We start from the raw sequence: 6,000 nt of genomic DNA, 5'->3' as shown, positions 1-6,000 counted from the left end.
AAAAGTCGCCCAATTTTTCTCTTTACCATTGGTTTCTATGGGACATGAAATGATCGGAAGTCGCGGGAGCCAACGTTGAAAAGTCGCACAATTTTTTTTCTTAACCATTGGTTTCTATGGGACAGGAAATTGTCAAAAGTCGCGGGGAAAATCTTCAAAAGTCGCCCAATTGGGCTACCAAATCGCGGGTTTGGCAATCCTCACTCACTGACGGGCGCATGTGACGCTTTCTTTGGCGTGGTGTAAACAAAAACATGGAATATAGCATAGGCGTGCGCAACATCATTTAAATTAATTATTATTTACCGATACAACATTGTAGGCGTTTCAATGTACAAAAACTTGTGTCATAGCGTTACGTAATCGCTATCATCATCATCAATTCGCTCAACACGATGAGTCATTCATCAAGTCAAGTACCAATTTCCTTGATGTGTTTATTATACAGGTTTGGGCAAAATCAATTTTTCTTTTATAATATCCCGTGGACGGCAATGCACAAAACGTACTACGCCATAATATAAATAAGGCTAAATAAAAATAAAATGATGTTTCCGGTAACATGCTCTGAAAAATTGGGACGGAAGGAAGGAAAAAAAAATTATTTACACATACTGAAATTTCGACCCAATTTAACACTTGAAGGCTAGCCAATAGAAAAACAGTATGACTCGGGGTCTCAATCGCAAAAGCTCTTCTCATACTACACAAGTGTGTCGTACTGTCCAATATCATTTACCTACTCTCTGTCATTCACTGTTCTTGTCTATATATAAAAGCTTTTTCTGTTTGTGCAATTATAGAAAACTGCTACATACAATTTGGAAATTTATGCAATACAAAACATTAAACAGATAAAATAATATTTTGAAATGACCATAATTAGGGGTAGAAAAAAGTAAGGAGTCCAAACTCCAAATGGACCCTCTTATCTTAAATCCAAAAAATAGGGGTCCATAACCAAACTTTTGGGATCCAAAAAAAGTCAAATATAATATTAACTTGTAAACAGTTAATGACTTGAACGTGAAATCAATAAGTGTAAATCAAACCAATTTTTTAAGTTTACCTGACTTGGGGATCAAATCTCGACAGAGGTTTCTTGCCAATACAACATTTTACTAATTTGACCTCAGATGACCCCTGGTGACCCCCAAATGACCTTACCAAAATATGGCTCTAAATGGTGACTGTATCCACCAAGTTTCATGCCCATATGACAGTTTTACTAATATGACCTCTGGTGACCCCAAAATGACCTTCAAAAAATTTGGCTCTAAATGTTGACTGTACTAACCATGTTTCATGCCCATATGACAGTTTAACCTAATTGACCTCAGATGACCTCTGGTGATCTCAAAATTACCTTCAACAAATTTGGCTCTAAATGTTGACTGTATTAACCAAGTTTCATGCCCATATGACAGTTTAACCTAATTGACCTCAGATGACCTCTGTTGACCCTGAAATGACCTTCAAAAATGTGGCTCTAAATGTTGACTGTATTAACCAAGTTTCATGCCATGACAGTTTAACCTAATTTGACCTCAGATGACCTCTGTTGACCCCGAAATGACCTTCAAAAAATTTGGCTCTAAATGTTGACTGTTTTGAAATGACCATAATTAGGGGTAGAAAAAAGTAAGGAGTCCAAACTCCAAATGGACCCTCTTATCTTAAATCCAAAAAATAGGGGTCCATAACCAAACTTTTGGGATCCAAAAAAAGTCAAATATAATATTAACTTGTAAACAGTTAATGACTTGAACGTGAAATCAATAAGTGTAAATCAAACCAATTTTTTAAGTTTACCTGACTTGGGGATCAAATCTCGACAGAGGTTTCTTGCCAATACAACATTTTACTAATTTGACCTCAGATGACCCCCCTGGTGACCCCCAAATGACCTTACCAAAATATGGCTCTAAATGGTGACTGTATCCACCAAGTTTCATGCCCATATGACAGTTTTTACTAATATGACCTCTGGTGACCCCAAAATGACCTTCAAAAAATTTGGCTCTAAATGTTGACTGTACTAACCAAGTTTCATGTCCATATGACAGTTTTAACTAATTTGACCTCAGATGACCTCTGGTGATCTCAAAATTACCTTCAACAAATTTGGCTCTAAATGTTGACTGTATTAACCAAGTTTCATGCCCATATGACAGTTTAACCTAATTGACCTCAGATGACCTCTGTTGACCCCGAAATGACCTTCAAAAAATGTGGCTCTAAATGTTGACTGTATTAACCAAGTTTCATGCCATGACAGTTTAACCTAATTTGACCTCAGATGACCTCTGTTGACCCCTGAAATGACCTTCAAAAAATTTGGCTCTAAATGTTGACTGTATTAACCAAGTTTCATGCCCATATAACAGTTTTAACTAATTTGACCTCAGATGACCTCTGGTGACCCCAAATGACCTTCAAAAAATTTGGCTCTAAATGTTGACTGTACTAACCAATTGTCATGCCCATATGTCAGTTTTTAATAATTTGACCTCAGATGACCTCTGGTGACCCCAAAATGACCTTCCAAAATTTTGGCTCTAAATATTGACTGTACCCACCAAGTATCATGCCAATGTGATGTGACAGTTTTTACTAATTTGACCTTTGGTGACCCCTGAAATTACCCTCCACAAATTTGGCTCTAAATATTGAATCTACCCTATCAAGTTTCATGCCCATATGATAGTTTTTACTAATTTGACCTCAGATGACCCCTGGATGACCTTGACCCATTAACCAATACAAACTTGTTCTGTCTCGGGTCATGATGAACCCACCCACCAAAAAGTTTGGGTCAAATAATAATTGCCCTTGTAAAACAAACTGGGACATCCCCATACCCCCATTTAACATGTGCTTAATATCTGTATCATCCAAGTATCCTCATCTTCAATGCAACGTTCACTATTTATCGCTATGGAATTATATTTACATGTTGAAAAAGGTAGGCCTAGGGTTGAGTTTCTTGACGGGATAATATGCAGGCCTGGGCGAGCGGCATGAGAAAATAAATGTTGGTTAATCCTGAAATCTGCCAGGTTAGTTATTTTAATTTTTATTATATCGGTGCTGACAAAATGCACAACTTCCTCAACGTTTATAAATTGAAATGAACAGTCTTTTATTCATACTTGATAGGGGTTTATCGTTGAGTGTCTAGGACAAGATTACACAATTTTTCGGCCTACATCATTTTTAGCATTTTAACTTTTTTATTACTTGCTCTTTTTAATACGAGCTTTATGGGAATTAGTTCGACAACAACACCGATTTAATGAGCGTTAGGCCTTTGTCTTATAGTGTTAGGCCTACTATTACCGTTTTTATCAAATTTTGCGGACACAGACAAAATACCCAGCAAACACAAAACGTTTTCGACATCATTCGCAAAAGGTTATAAAAGGTTGTCAGAAAACGTTTAAATGTGGGGTTATATTATTAAGAGTATAAAACATTTTCATAACCTTAAAAAACATTTTTGATAATCTACTGCTCAGCAAACAAAAATGTTTTACAGAAAACGTTTAAATGTCGGGTTATATAAAGGGTATAAAAACGTTTTAATAACATTCCAAAAACATTCTTGAAAACTTGATACAAAACATTCTAAACAGAATGTTATTTTGGGGTTGAAAAATATTTGAGAAAAAATGTTTGCCCAAAATATTTTCAATAACGTGTTAAAAACGTTTTCATGACCTTTATATAACCCGACATTTAAATGTTATTAAAAGGTTTTGAAAAAACATTTTAAGAACATTTCTGTGTTTGCTGGGTTCAAACATTTTAACATAATGTTATTTAAGTATTGACACAATATTTGGCAAAAATGTTTGTAAAAATAGTTTACAATAACATTTTTTTGAAAACATTGAAAAATATTGTTGTAGGCCCTATTGTGTTTTCATACAAAACGTTTTAAAACGTTATCATGACCTTTATATAACCCGACATTTTAATGTTATTAAAACGTTTTTAGCTAAACCAAAAGCCAAAATATAACTTATTTAAAACGTTTTTAAAACGTTTTTGTGTTTGCTGGGTAGTTCAATAGTTTTTCAATAGTTGTAGGCCTACTTAATATTACGAGTCCTGCTGCACGCTGTTTTCATAAATAAAATAGTTGTGCATAGGCCTAGGCCTATATCGCGATAAATATTATCTATCAATTCAACTGTATTTCTTTAATCATTGAATGGCAGAAAGTCGGGGGAAAATAAAATAATGTGATTTCCAACAACTTCATATCAGAATTTCGACACGGACGACTCTTGAAAAATTTTATTTTTTCCAAAAGTGGCATAAATTATTTCATGTCAGAATTTCGACACGGACGACTCTTGAAAAATTTTATTTTTTCCAAAAGTGGCATAAATTATTTTTTTTGCGGCACCAAAAAAGAGGGCGGGCGGGTTACCGGAAACCGAATTTTATTTTTAGTAGGCCTAACAAGATGAGTCATACATCATAGTTTATTGGTATCACATTGATACAACCTGATTGGTCCCCATATTTTACTGCTAGAAAGCCGATTGGTCAAAAAGCCACTTGAACATTTGCCCCCACATTGATCAGCCACTTTGACCTTTTTATCACGACTTGATCACGCGCCACGATTAGTGACAAGTAGGTCTATTTACTAGTAGGGATTTTACGATTTCAATATTACATTCGCATGGACGGTCATTTTTTTTGCGGGGTCGCTAGGATTCTAGCGAGTAGATTTCTTGCAATATTTGGCTTATTTACCATCCAATTTATATCCTACAATGTACCTGTATATCATTAGCATATCAAGCGCGGCCCAACAAAAATAGTTTTTTGAGGTTTCTGATCGTCACGCTGAAACACTTTTAAGGACACAATTTCCTCCGTTTTCCAAGCCATTTTGTTTACTCGTTGTTAACGACGTAACTGATTAGTCTCGACCCCAGAGTGCAACGTGGCTGTATCGCGAACATGACTTGAAGACAGAAACCGGCTGTAAAAGAGGTGGGTCATCTCGCGAGATCTTGTGACTTGCATTGTTTCATCTCGTAAGGTCGATGGCTCAAAAATTATCTTTGAAGTATCACAAATTCCAAGTGTAAGGTACTTGGATACATTAAACAGGATAATTATGATTTAGAAATCAGATATGTGAGTACCAATTTTATATAAATTGACTCAATTGCAAAAAAAATGTTGCTACGTTTGTATAGATCCCAATGACACACACAGTGGCATAAGCCAGTCTCTGTGTAGGCCTACAAACGGCGTACACGAGACTGGCAAGTCTATACCACATCGTTACGACTCTAAAAGCGACCGAGTCAATGGGGATATACTATCATGACTATTGGGCAACTTCCACTTGATTGGCCCTCAGCCAGTCTGAGATAGAAGTATAAATTCGTAACCAATGGCAACGGTAGGCAAAACCGGCTATGCACGACTATGTGCACGACTATATGGACCAACCTCTGGTTGGATCGCACGGAATACAGAGTTGCCAATGCAGATTAATAAGGTATAATATTGGGTGACTTTGTGAACGTCCAACTAAATTAGTACAATTCTGAATACTTCGTTATTCTTTTTGTAGATGTCGACTACCATTCAAATTTAATAGGTTTCATCATTAGCACACACGTGACATATCCTGAAAGTGTCACTGAAAAAAAATACTTCGTTTGTCTGCTTTTTTGTATACAAGAAACACATGAGACATCTGTTTGTGTGGACTTTGTGCAAGGAGCCCAAATCCCCACAATAATTATCTGAACAATTGAATGATTTACAATACTTATTTACAGAATTATATCTCACATCACACACAAAGTAGGATTATTATAATCATATTAATAGTTTTAATGATTTGCAATAGTCATTAACAAAATTATATCTCACATTATACACACACAAGTAGGTAGACAAAATGTAATCACTGTGCACTCAGTATATATGTACATTGCTAGACAAACCAACGTGCCTTTGACC

The sequence above is a fragment of the Amphiura filiformis genome, chromosome 1 (assembly GCF_039555335.1).
Source record: "Amphiura filiformis chromosome 1, Afil_fr2py, whole genome shotgun sequence".
NCBI lineage: Eukaryota > Metazoa > Echinodermata > Ophiuroidea > Amphilepidida > Amphiuridae > Amphiura > Amphiura filiformis.
The sequence above is the reverse complement of the archived record's forward strand: the minus strand, read 5'-3'. Positions refer to the sequence as shown.